The sequence below is a fragment of the Vigna umbellata genome, chromosome 4 (genome assembly GCF_029865625.1).
Source record: "Vigna umbellata cultivar VRB3 chromosome 4, Vumbellata_1.0, whole genome shotgun sequence".
NCBI classification, from domain to species: domain Eukaryota; kingdom Viridiplantae; phylum Streptophyta; class Magnoliopsida; order Fabales; family Fabaceae; genus Vigna; species Vigna umbellata.
The window spans coordinates 5318840-5333912 of NC_142168.1; positions in this window are offsets into that span (position 1 = coordinate 5318840).

Here is a 15073-nt window from a genome sequence, read left to right on the forward strand (position 1 = left end):
AGACCTCTAATTGTTTCAATTTTACAAAAAAAAGGACTCAATTGAGACGCCAAAAAAAAGAGGGACCTATTTGAGATTCTAGACTAAAATAGGGACCTACCGAGACATTAAACCTTAATTTTAACTTGCTTTATTCTCTAATTTACAAAGTTACCTAAATATATTTAACTTACGATAACAAATTCTTAAGTGCTGTCAAAATTGGTCATTCGGCCCGACTCACCACGGGGTTGGTCATTTAGTGAGTCAATCCAACCCGGCTCATTTATTAGCGAGTCAGAAAAATTCGGACCCGGCTCGACCCACTATGTGTTGGTGGGTTAATCGGGTTGACTCACTGACTCACTTAATTACAATTTTTTTAAATAAAAAAATTACAAACTTTTTGTAATTCAAATCTAAACAAATTTCACTCTCAAAATGATGTTAAACTCAAGACAATTCAAAATAGAAAAAAGTACAATATAATTCACGTATAATGAGTGAGATGGTATTTTCTAGGGTTTCATAAGATAATCAATTAATAAAATAAAATTAGGAGGGTTTGTGAGCCAATCCAGCTCACCACGGATTCAATCCGGATGAGCCGCGTTAAAAATTGACCCACATAAAAAAAGTATATTTTTTTTAAATCCAACCCGGTCTGAACCCTTGATGAGCCGAATTAACCACGGATTTTAATCCATTTTCACATCTCTATTCTTAATAATTATATATATATATTATATTCTAAGTTAATAAATATATAAACTGATTAAGTTGATATATATAAGAAAAACAATGAGATTAATAGAAGAAAAATATTACAAATATAATAAAGAAAAATAAATTGTGATAATTTTATATAAAATATTTCAAAATAAATGTTATTTAAGATTTTCCTTGTTTAAGGAAAATAAAAACGAGAAGCTTCTTCAGTCATTCAAGCATAAATTGCATGTAAAATTTGCCAAAACTCATAATTAGCCTAAATTGTTCGTTTATTATAGAAGAAATGTAATTAAGCTGACACTGTATATGTTGCTCTATTGCATCTCTATAGGAAATGGTTTTGCTAATAAATTTACCACAGAATGAGTTTCTGCAAATATAATTTATTTCAGTTCAACTTTGGAAATTATTATTAGTTATTATATGATATTATGATTTATTAAATAATCTATCTATTGTAAGGACTTGGATATGAGTCAGCAAAAAGGGATGACAAATGGCAAAAGATGAGAGGTTGAGTACTTTAAAATAAAATTTGCATTGGTTTTGAAACGTTGATTTTTAACTCATTCCTCTTTTCTGAGAAACCATTTCTTTCCCTGCAAGCTCTCTCCTCCTCCTATATCTTCTCCCTTTCCATTCTTCACACTGAACCATTAAATTCTTGATTAGGTGCTGCCCCAACAATCACAAAGTAACGGGTCTTGCTCTTAGTCAATCAATTTCTCCAATCATAACCGGTAAGAAAACCCTTTTCTCATGTGCCCTAGGGTTGTAAGCATGCGATTGAACTTGTTGCATGCAACCCATTTCGTTTTCTTCCATAATCTAGCTTCTATTTGGTTCTAAGATTCGTTTTCCATCATCAATTGATGATTTATAGGTGATTCTAACATTTTGGGAGTGCAAGCAAGTGGTCTAGGGTTCCTACTTGAGCTTGGTTGTCTACACTAAAGGTAAGGGGAGCTAGTTCTACTCTTGATTTTACTGTGTGGAGTGAATGCATGATAAAATTTGTAGTGGTATGTTGTGGAAGCATGAACTTGGTTCTAGTTAAACTTGAAATGCATGTAAGGAAGTGTGTGTTATGTGAATTTGGTGATTGATGTCTATAAACTGTTTGGAATGACTTAGAATGATGGAATTGTATATGTTGGAACTGTTTTGGCATGAAAATTTTGTGGTAGTGCTGTTAGAAAGGAAATCAAGTGTCTTTAGGGTCAATTTTAGGCCATTTTAGAGGAAGTGAGGTAGTGATTTTGAGCAAATGAGGTCTGCAGCGTTATTGGACTGTTGGGACAGTTTTATCCACTGTATTGTGACTTGTTTGAGTCACTAAGTTGGTCAAAATTAGTGCAAAGAGGTAAGATCGGGTTTTGGGTCTCTAAGTTGGGAAAATTTGGTGTTTTAGAGTTAGAAAGGAAGGGTGGTGGTCAAATTTAGAGTTAGGCATTCTTGGTGGTCCTAGTCAGTTTAGGTAACTTAGGTAAGTCATGTGTGACTTAGTAGGCATGTTTAAATGGTTAAAAACCAACTCCAAGTTGTAGAATTGAATTTAGACCTCTAGGTTGATAAAATTGAAGTTGTAGAACCTAAATCAATGCTTAAACACTTTATAATAATGTTAGAAAGGATTAGAATTGTTTAGGTAAGTTTAATTTAGCATGAAAGTTGATTTATGAGTGGTAGAAGTTCACAAATATGATTAGAATTGGTAAAAGGGAGTTAGAGTTGCTCAATGATGCAGAAAAATCTGCAGAATTTAGCTTCCTCTGCAGACAAAATTCGCATAGCGCACAGGGGGGGGGGGGTTGCGCTGAGCGAATTATGTGTGACGGATTGAGTGTTTTCGATGTTTTTGATGTTTTGGGAGTTTCGGACGTCCATTTTAGACGTTCTTTAGTTCGTTCTGGGGGTTTTTGACCCTTCCGGAGCCGGTGAGGGTCTCCAAGCTGTTTAAATTACTTAAGTATTGATAATTAAAAGTCCTAAAGAAATTTGTGTTAATAAGTGATGGTTTTGTGAAAGTATGTAATGTATGAGTTGTTTTATGACATGGTTGATGTTGTATGATGGTGTATGGGTTTGGTATAAGACAATATAGTAAGAATGCACTTGAATGACTATGAAATTTTATGTTTGATGAATCAAAGTGGTTTATGAGGTACATTATTGATCCAAGAGGAATATCATGTGATTTAAAGTGGTCGGATTGAATATGAAATTAAGATCTCTCGGTAGGATCAGTTAGTGTATTGAATGAATGTGAGAGGCTTCCATATGGGGGGTTATCCCTAACCCTCCAAGGGTCTTTCATTCTCACTTAGAGAGAATTGACGCGTATGGTGGGAGTAGTGGGAGGTCCTAAGGTAGGCTATCACTGAAGGTCTATTCCGCGGTAACGGACTAGCCTTGTGTATGGTCGGGTGGAACCCCTCGGCAATGGCTTTGCAAAGCAGTAGGGGTCATCACAAGTGCACAACCCGCCCCAGCTCTACATACATTCTATGTCTGGACGTGTCTACGAGTCTTAACATGATAGGATACTTGCTTTAATGAGTTTTGTGAAATAATATTTATGTTTATGATGACTTACATGTTTATGTGTGTATGGACGTTCTTGGAAATGCTAGATTGAATTGAAATTATCTGTATGTTTGTTTGAGACCTAGCTCACCCTTGCATTGTATGTGTTGCATGTGTTTGTCTTCTCCCTTGCGATGATCATCCAATCCTTTGGATGTGAGCAGTAGGTGATGATGTACCATTTGAGCAAGCTTTGGAGGTTGAAGAAGACCCAGTCCCTAGTACTTAGGCCTTCTACTAGCTCTTAGTTGATTAGCTTGTTATTTTGAAAAACTCCTAGCTTTTATTTTATATAGTTCGACACTTTTGGAAAACTTTTTAGGTCTCTTTAAAATTTCAATAGCCTTGTATTTTGGAGAACTTTGGAAACTTGTACTCAAGTTTGATTTTCGTTTTAATTCTCTCTATCTTTTGGGATGACTGTATACATATTTAAATACTATTATCTCTATCTCTCAACGACTTTTACATATTATAATAACTGAATCCTATTATATTATATGTGTATATGATATTTTGGGATGTCACATCTATTCGTTATTTATTTGTCATCTTATTCTTAAGGAAATTTATTAGGTCAAATATGTTTTTTTTTAATTATTTTTAAAAAATTTATTTTATTCTTAAACTAAATTATGTATTATTTCATCTATGTATTCTTATGAAAATTATCACTATACATGAAAATTTTATCATATGATAAAATAAATTGTATAATGTACAAATATAATTTCTACTTGCTATTATGAAAAAAAAATTACATTACTTTTATAATAAATAAAATAGGTATATAATTTAATTTAAAAACAAAACTTAATCTTTAAATATAATGTAAGACAAAAAAACCCATTTAACCTTAAATTCATCCCTTACAAAATATAGAAAGAATATTTGATCAAACACATTCGTTTGATTTGATAGATGGATACATTATTTATTATCAATATCTAATAAATTCTCCTAGACCAAATTTAATTTAATCATTTTTTTTCAATTAGATATTTCTTCCTCTTTTTCCAATAGTACATTTTCAAATTTTGTTTTACAAAATATATTTTTGAAAACTTAATATATATATATATATATATATATATATATATATATATATATATATATATATGTATATATAATTTGAAGAAAAATTACTTTTGTTTTATAAATATTATTTTTATATAGTGATTGGATATACGTAAAATAATTGTTAATAAATGAATTATATTTTATAAATAAATTGAATTAAATTAAATTTTTAATGAATTAAAATATATTAATAATTTTGTAAAAGTTAATTATATTTTTAGTTTCTAAATTTTTAAACAAAATTAATTTTCATCCCTTTCATAACTTTTATACTAATTTTATTTCCACGCTTTATGAATAGATATATAATATCATTGCTTGAAAATTTAGGAAATTAAAAATATAAATAACTATTTTTTTAACTAATACATTATAATCTCAAATAAAGTTTATCCTATTTTATCCACCTTATTAATATATGATGAAAAGTAGGAACCCAAGTATTACACAAATATTTTAGGCAGAAATAGAGAAGAGACAATGTACATAGTTTTTCATATTCACTTCAAATGCTTTCAAGTAGGTAAAGGGTCCACTAGTTATTCTTGTTTATGTATATACATTTTCTCCTTTAGTTTCTTTTCCCAAAAAGTTAGTGAGGGATGAAAGGAAACATTCAATATTTTATTTTTCTCATTTCATGTGTTAATAATAATTACAATATTCACGTCAATTTATTGCTGAAATTGTATGAAATACATAAGGTTTAGTTTTCTGTCTTTGTGAACAAAAGGAGAAGTTAGTGGGCACCTCGTTTTCATGGGAATGAATTATCATAATGGATCCATTCAAGTGTGAACCAAATTATTCAATTTTCTTAACTCTGCCACTATAATAACTCTTGAGGGTTCACTAACTCCCAACAATTTTCTTAACTAATTAACATCTCAAAGTTTGGAGAATGATTATATTTTTGGACTGTTCTCAATCAAGTCAATTTTGATTCAAATTATTCAATAAATCACATAAAAAATTATCCGTCAATAAATAAATCCATCGATCATTAATTAAGTTTAATATTAATCAATTTAAAAGTAAAATGTGATTACTTACTATTAAATTGTAACTATATCAATGGTAATCAAAACTTCACTCTAAAATTTATAAATACATATTTAAAGTATTGAAATTGGTGATTTTACATTTAGGGTTAAATATGTTTTTAGTCCCTAAACTATCACGCGATTTTAGGTTTAGTCCTTATTCGAAAGTTTTGTTCCTTTTAGTCTTTTTAGTTTTGAAACTCTTGTTTTTAGTCCTTAAAATTGAACGACGTTAAATTTTCTTTGATGTGGCAAATAGTGAGTCACGTGTTATGCCACCTTCCCTCGTTATTGTGTGCCACGTTGTTTATCTTTTTCTTTATATCCTCTTGCGACTCCATAGTCACTTCCACCTTCACGTCCTTCATCTCCATCCCCAACTCCGCTTATCCGCTCCTCCGCCGACGACACCTTCTCTGCATATGCTATTGGAAGAAGAAGAGAAGACGCGAGTAGAAAGACAAAAAGGTTCCTAAGTAGCGAGTAGAAAAAGAAAACAGAAGCAAAGAAAACTTAAAACCTACCTTTGAGCTCGCCATAACACTGACTTGATCTAGTTCTTTCAAAGTTATTCATCTATTTAAATTGTCGCCACCCAGATGCAGCTCCCAGCTTGGTTTATGTTTCTCTTTTTATTCAGAACTCCATACCAGATTGTTGCTTTTCCTTTGTCAGATACACTTGATGAGCCAGCACTACTAGTGTTCCGGGGAAGTCAAAGAAATCCAATTTTTGAAATCTTCAAGATTCTGGTAAGCATATTAACAAAAACCGAGACAAATTCTATGGAGTTTCAGTCATGGATGCATTTAAAAAGGATACGCAATTCAAAACCTGAACAAAAATCTAAACTCAAGATTCAATAAGAATATCATAACAATTTCAAGAAGCTTAGAACAAAAACTGTGGGGTTGGGAACAAAATGCGAGTGGACTCGTCTTGACAAAATGAATGATGTATATGAATGTGAGAATGGAAATGTTATTGGGATGATCGAGCAGGGAAGAGAAGAGAAGATATTGTCAGAACTCAAAATCCTAACTACCACCGCTCGGTCTCAGTCATGCATCGCTCGGTCTCGGTCATGCCTCCGCTCGGTTGTCAGGACTCAATCCACCCACCACTTCACCACCCGCTCGGTCTCGATCATGCCTCACTGGAAATGCATCCTAATAGTAAAGGCTTCATTCAGGATGAACAACTTAATGCAATTGAAGTTTTCAAAATAAAAACACAACAGGTAGTCTCGTTGAACCGAACCCAGACCCTCTTCCACAAACCCCTAATAAATAATCTCAAAGAAGAAAAATAGCGGCACCAAGAGACCCCTAACTGCTGAAGTTGCTGGTGCAGTTTCTGATGTCGTTTTCCTCTCCCTTATCACCGTTTTGTTCCGCATGAAACGCAGAAAGAACGTCTCTGTCAAAAGGACCTACCGAGAAACCTCCAATCTCACCTCCAATGGAAGTCTCATTCACCATCTCATCGAACAAGTTTCTTCCTTCTCCCGTTTTCCTCGCTTTATTCCCTCACTGTTTCTTGATCTGTTAATTGCGTCAGTTGGTTGTGATTGTGAATGTAACACTCCATTGATTACTGGCTCTGGGCGGATCTCATCATAAGCACCCCAATCTCGAAGAGGCTCTTGAATAGTGTCATCAGGATTCACTAGAAGGAGGCAATCACTTTTCCCCAATTAAAAAATAAAATAAATTAAGAACCCTAATATGATTTCAGAAACCAAAACGTAGTTGGACAGTAACTTGCATCAGACGTGGCTCGCCGTTTGCCATGTTAAAGAAAAGTTAACGTTGTTCAATTTTAAGGACTAAACATAAGAGTTTCAAAACTAAAAGAATTAAAATGAATAAAACTTTTGAATAGGAACTAAACCCGCATGATAAATTAGAGACTAAAAATATATTTAACCCTTACATTTATTACGTTATTATTTTCTTCAAATAGTTTGAATAAACTATTAAACTTATAATTCAGACTTCAAAATAATTTCTAAACCTTGACATCGAGTATATATGTGAAAACAGAAACTAATTTTTAATCATTGTATATAGAGAATAAATAACTAACTACATCAAAAAAGAAAAATTGATAATAGGAATAGATATAATTTTACTATATGATCTCAGTCATTCCATTAATGGATTACTTTTATATACTGTTTAACTATATTTTTGTAGATGTTTTTTTTTCTTAATAATGTGGTTATGTTCATGTAACATAAATGTTTCACTGTTTTGTTACTTAAAAAACAATTTTTTATTTTAAAATTTTAAATTTGATCTCTTATTCTCTCGTTATATATCCGTTAGTTTTTAGTGGCATGGTTAAAGAAAAGAAAAAACTGAGATTTAACAAAAGAGACTTTGAAAAGGTAATACTTGAACTTTAAGGAACCAAAATATTTAAAATAATTTTGAAGACCAAAATGGAAAAATAAGTATATCATAAGCAGCTAAACTATATTTAAATTTTCATTTTTATGTTAAGATTCATCTAAGTATAAAAAATCATTATTTTACTAATATTAAAATATTTTACAGATTTCAATAAGTAAACTTATATTACCACTACGTCTCGCTCGAAATGATGAGTCAATATTTTATTTAAAAATTATAAATATCACACAATACTAAATAAATAACGTTTATTTGTTATTGAAGAAAAAATAAAGCAAACAAATTTTATATTAGATAGAAAGTTACATCATAAAGAAAAACTGATGGAATAGTATTAAGAGGGACTAAAATAGTAAAATGTTAAATTTAAAGAAAAAACATTTAAAAAAGTTAGGATGACAAAATAATATATATATATATATATATATATATATATATATATATATATATATATATATATTAATTAGGACTTGTAGCATAATTATTTTTTTTAAAAAAAAATCATATTATGTTCATTCGAAGCTTCGACTTTAACCACATTTTGTTCTTTCCTTTGTTCGTGTCCCATTCAGTTAATAAAATATCAAATATCTCTGTTGTTCTTTTCACTCTTATTATTTTATTTATTTGATTATTTTTTTCGTTGGATGTTCTTCCACCTCTCCAGTTCAGCAATAGATTTTTTTTACTTCAAAATTGTAATCTCATCATTAGAAAGATATCTAATTATTCATCGAAATAGGAAAATACAAAAATTGCAGTATGACAATTTTAACAAAGCAATTTTTTAAAATTTTCTATATGTATCGCCAAGACATGATCAACAGGGACATGATCGGTCGTATCCAAAATTCCAAATATGAACATGCAATTCTGTTAAATACTTAGAGAAATAATTTGTCAGTTATAATAATTCTACCGAATTAGAATAAAATTAGGAATCCTGTTTAGGTAGAATTTTGTTTTAAACACCTTTAGTAGAAAAAAGAAATAAAAATTGATTTTTTTTAGGGTTAAATATGTTTTTAGTCCCTAAACTATTGGCCGTTTCTGGTTTTCGTCCCTCTTCCAAACTAAGGTACAATTTGGTCCTCATTCTTTAGAAAAACGTTCGTTTTAGTCCTCAAAATTTTGTTTTTAGTCCTCGTTTTAGTCCTCAAAACGTTCGTTTTTTCGACTAAAACGAACGTTTTTTAAATATTGAGGACCAAATTGTACCTTAGTTTGGAAGAGGGACGAAAACCAGAAACGGTCAATAGTTTAGGGACTAAAAACATATTTAACCCTTTTTTTTAATTTAACTAATAAAAGAGTTAAAAATTTATATTCTAAAAAGGTAATAAGATTTTTATTAATTAATTTTAACTCGCTTTATTCTCTAATTTACAAAGTTACCTAAATATATTTAACCTAAGATGACAAATTCTTAATAATATATTAGCTAAGCACGAGTGCGATTGAGCATGTCCGTATTTCTAAAATATTTATATTATATTCTAAGTTAATAAAATATATAAATTGATTAAGTTGATATATATAAAAAAAACAATTAGAGTAATATAAGAAAAAAAATTACAAATATAATAAAGAAAAAAAAATTGTGATAATTTTATATAAAATATTTCAAAATAAATGTTATTTATAAAAAATATGTTATTAAATATATTTTTTAAAAAATCAATTAATAATTCTGTTATAAAAGATAACATTGAAAAAAAATTGTATATACAAAAAAGAAAATGTATTATCTTTATATATTGGTATAGATAATTATTTCACACAAAAAAAAGTGTTTTGAAATAGTTCATAATTTACTTATCACAAATACTACAAAAAAAAAACGTGATGTAACCACAAATGTGAAAAAGTAAAAAGTAACAATGAGACAAATGCTTGATGGGGAGAAATAACAACACTGCCAACCAATATATAATAACTTTACAAATCATATAAGAATTTCATTTGATATCTAACCTAAATTCTCTGTCGATCAAAATTACATACTCGTTAGAAGGGTAGCCGAAGAATGTCATATTGAGTCAATGATAAAAGAAAACATATATATGATAAAGTTGATCTACTAAATCCATTCCATTTCATAATCTTTTGTATAAAAATTTAAATTAAACGGCAATCCCTACAAGGACTAATTTGTTAACCAGAAAAATAAAAAATATACGTAGAGTCAGAAGAAAAAAATACAATAATTTTTAGGTAATATAAAATCATATCAAAGCAGTTTTTTATGTGGGAAAAATATACATCTGAATTATCTCTCTTTTTCGTTTGTTTATTGTTAGTGGTGGATGTGACAAGGAAAAAGCAAATAAGTGTGTGATTGTTTAGGGTTGGAGTGGTCCCATTTGTCATCTTCCACTGTGAAATACATACAGTTCCATCTTTATGGGCATGTTAATGATGTTTCCTTCCAAGTTCAGATATTTGTTTTATTTAATATATTTATGTCCTTTCATGAATCTGAATTTCAGTACTAAAGTATAATGGAGTGAAGTACTTTCCCTTTCCTTGAATAAGAAAAAAAAAAGAGAAAACAGGAAGATACTCACTTGGATCATGAGAGCAAGATACTTTACTTTGATCATGGAACCAACAACTATTTATGTTTGTTGGTTGCATTGGATAGAATTGAAGTACAACGTCTGAAGCTGTTGGGTCATGGTACTTGTTCATATTCAGAAACTCAACAAATTTCGCTCATTCTATGTATCTTTCTACCTACTTTCTCATGCCAAATTATATCTATATACTTTATATTAATTTCATTTTCTAAATCTCATATATATATAACCATTCCAATAGTTATTGTTAGATTTTCAGTGTATAAATGTCAAATTTGTAAAAATCAATATTTTTTGGATAGTTCAATCAATCATTAATTGTGGGTTTTTTTTAAAAACAATATTGAGATAATATGACAAGGTGAGTGTGAAATTTGTGCCATAATTTATTTGTATAAAATTTTTTAGAGGTGGAAAGATTAATATTGTAACATCCCAAAATATATAGTATAGATTATATTAAAGAGAAGCTACATGCATGATAAAATAGTACAATTATCCATCTAAGTATAAAGTGATATCTTTAGAGTCATCCAAAATAACTATAAATTTAAAACTTTATAAACAGACTGAAGACTATTCAAAACTATACACAAGGCTCTACTGAACCAAATCAACTACTCAGCAGCATCACCTCCATCCAATGCTTGCTCCAGAGAAACCTCTTCTTCCGCTGCTCACATCTAAAGGATGGTCATTGCAGAAGAAGAACAACAGAACATACAAAATACAAGCACACAACATGGTAAGCTAGTTTAAATAAAGATTAATCACACATCGAATTAGTTAACTTCATACAAGCATATTATTCATTCACATCACTTAAACCATTCACACATAACACCACACTGACTTTGACTGTCCGGACTTAAAATGATTGCTGAGCTATGGCGGGTTGTGCACTCGTGGTGGCTTCTACTGCTTTGCAAAGTCGTTGCCAATGGGTTTCACCCTACCACACTCACGAGGTTAGTCCGTTATCACTCACCTTGGGCCATACTGGAAGCACCCAAGACTAGGACCTCCTGCTACTCCTCACGACATGGATCAATCCTCTCTACTTGAGAATGAAAGACCATTGGAGTTTTAGGATAACCCCCAAGACTAAGCTCCTGCATCCATTCTAAACTTACTTGAATCTCAACTAGAGATTTCACTTTGAATCACAACATAGGGCACCACCATGTCTCCTCTCCTTGAGGATCATGGAATTACGTCCATTAACCATACTTGAACTTTATACTTTGAAATACAACATACATCAATACCCACAGATATTACATGATACAACTTCAACTTACTTCATACAATACTCAATGTTTCATTTAAAACAACATAATATCACAAAAGAAATTGAACTAAGACTGAACTCCTCGCACAACGCACACCTTCGCATAGTGAAGCCATAAGCTTCTCGCACAGCGACCTAACTCGCCTTGCGAAATCCTTAGACAGAGACCAACTACTCTTAACCACTCGCATAGCGACTAAACTCGCTATGCGAATAAACTGTGAAAAGTATCAGACCCTAACCCCTCGCATAGCGTCCTAAATCGCTATGCGAGAACCTCAGACAGAGACTCAGACTTCCTAAACCCTCGTAGAGCGAGACCTACTCGTTGTTCGAATAAAATGAATATTGGTTCCAGACCCCAACCAGTCGCATAGCGATTTGATTCGCTATGCGGATTGACAAACAGAGAGCAACCCTCTCACTTCACTCACACAGCGCACCCATCGCTATGCGAGTGCCTTGGCAGAGAGCACCTCGCCAAGGTGACTCGCTATGCGAATCCATTCGCACAGCGAGTCTGCATAATCAGCAGAACGAAATTCTGCAGAATTATTCAACTCAACCCCTCATTACCAATTCCACTCAACTTTGCCAACTTCTAACCCTCCTAATATGTTGTATATACTTAATTAGACTTGACTAAATGATCCTAGACCTTCCTAACCTCAATCTAAAGTGTTTATGCATCAAATCTCACTCTAAAACCTCAATTTCATCAACTTAGAGACCCAAATCCTAATGTACCACTTTGAACCTAATTTTAACCAATTTGATGACTTAAACCAGTCACATATGACCTGTCTAAACTACCCCAGCAGCCTCTAACAGTACTGGACCTCTAATACTCAAATTCACTACCTCACTTCCTCTAAATACACTAAACAAGCTCAAATCACTTCACATATCACTTGATCACCACTATAACAGATTTCACACATGAAACTACCTCTAACACAACCAATCACAACAGTTCAATTTATCCAAACAGATCTCATCATCATCATACTAAATTTCACATATTACACCCTTCAATACATAACATTTCCTTTTCTCTACAAACTCAGAATTGTACCTCCAACAACAAACTCAATCCACATTCAGCATATATATATATATATATATATATATATATATATATATATATCATTCATACAATTAAATTAAAACAGTAGTTAGCTCCCCTTATCTCAGAGACGGACAAATCAGCTCACATATACCCCAACCGTACCTTGCACCGCAAGGGAACTCAATAGAAACCTACAACTCACCAATTGGTGATAGAGAACAACAATTAAAATCTAAATTGAGCTGAAAATTAAAGAAGGAAACCGCAAGACACATGCAACAGTACTACGTTGCATGATCCAGAATCAAGAACAAGAGAAGAAAAGGGCAAACAACTTACCAGCTGGAATCATAGAATTGATCGGTCAAGATCGAAGCTCTCAACGTCAAGATCACCTAGGCACCTTCTGATCGTCAAACAGAAAACTCAGCAGAGAGAGGTTGTAGAGAGAAGTCAGAGAACTCTGAGGAATAAAGTTCTAGAGAGATGAAGTATTCTTAGAATAATAAGAAGTGTTTATAAACTTCAATTTATATTATAAAATTATTTTAAAGTAAAATAATATGTCTCATTATTTTAACACACCTATATGTTCTATAACATTCTATTTTTCAGGTCTTTATAAATATATATTTAAATTTTTATAGAAGTTAAAGTTAAAGAGTTAAAGATAAGAACGTGGGAAATCTATTAAAGAAGATAATATTTTGAATAAGATAATTAAACGATTAACTCTAATATCGTCATCTAAATTAATTTAAGGTTGGAATAGTAAATATTTTATACTTATATGTGACATATTTCTTTTTAATGAATACTTTTCTATCTTTAAAAATGTTATCTTAAAATTTAAAATTTTCACGTCCAACTTAATTCTCTACAATTTTTATTTTAAAATACAAAAGTAAAATTCATTAACAAAAATAAGAAGTAGTCAACAAGTCGTAACTTAGAAACATTCTCGCAACATCATCTTTATCTTATTGCGAAAAACATATATAATTCCACACAACTATTATATAAGATGAGAAGTATATCTAATTTGCATATATTGTCACCATTCAATATAAAATTACCAATTTTTACAAGTTTTTTTAAGATGAAAATGATACATGGTATTCATATTCCACCTAATAGATACACTAAATAGCACAACCTAATCAAATTTGTTAAGATTTTTTTATTATAGAACAATTTAAACGTACCTCTGTTCCAATAATATATATATATATATATATATATATATATATATATATATTATAATTAATTTTTTTAATTTAGTATTATGGTTATTATATAGTTGAGACAAATATTATTATTATTGTTATTATATACTTAAGGTAAATATTATTTTTTAATCAAAGACTCATTATCCATGTTGATCTTATAAATACAACTTTTAAGAAATATCCACTTCATAATTTATCATACTTATATTTATAAAGATCATAAACTCTCATATTGATTTGAATGATGGAGAGCCTTTTATATGTGGATCTTTCTCCCTCTTAAAAGATCAAAGAATTTCATTTTAACCAACAAACCCTTTTGATTATGATTTTATCACATATTCACAATCCATACTCAAAATCCTCCTAAAATATATATAATGGCATGTTGACATCCTTAAGCATTATTGTGACTTTGCAACACCATATTATATGATTAATCAACCAACCAAAAGTAGTTATATTGAATCTTCTCCCACCACTTGCCAAAAAAATTTCTGGATTTAGTTAGAAAGAGTACATAGATATGTCATACTTCAAAATGTTTAATAACTCACATATTTAACTGTCATAATTATATGATGTCACCATCCATTTAGCTTAGTGTAATGTACTTAGGGAACATTTAAAAGGATTTGTAAAGTGATTTATGATGTGTTTATAAACCACGTCTTAATACCAAACTAAGTTTTTTCTAAAGATTTATCTCAATAAGTTTGATCATCAAACTTATGATATATCTTCTACGTAACAAGTTTGTATTAAAATTTTCATCCAACAAAAATTATAATTTTCTATTTTGAAGCAATTGACAGAAGGAATCTTTGGTACCATATATAGTGGTGAAAGATCTTAAAACGAGTTTGAAAAATCTGAAAAGTATTTTAAAGAGTGTCGTGTTGGAAGAAGTGGATATCGTTTTCAAAAAACAGTGTTGAGTATTATTGACACTGAAGTTTAATTAATTTTCTGGAGAAAGTATCTATTCTCTTGCCTAATTAATGGTTCATGTCTTTTCTCATAAACTATATTATTCTATTTTCCTTGAGCTAAGTGCTGCTGTTTGTA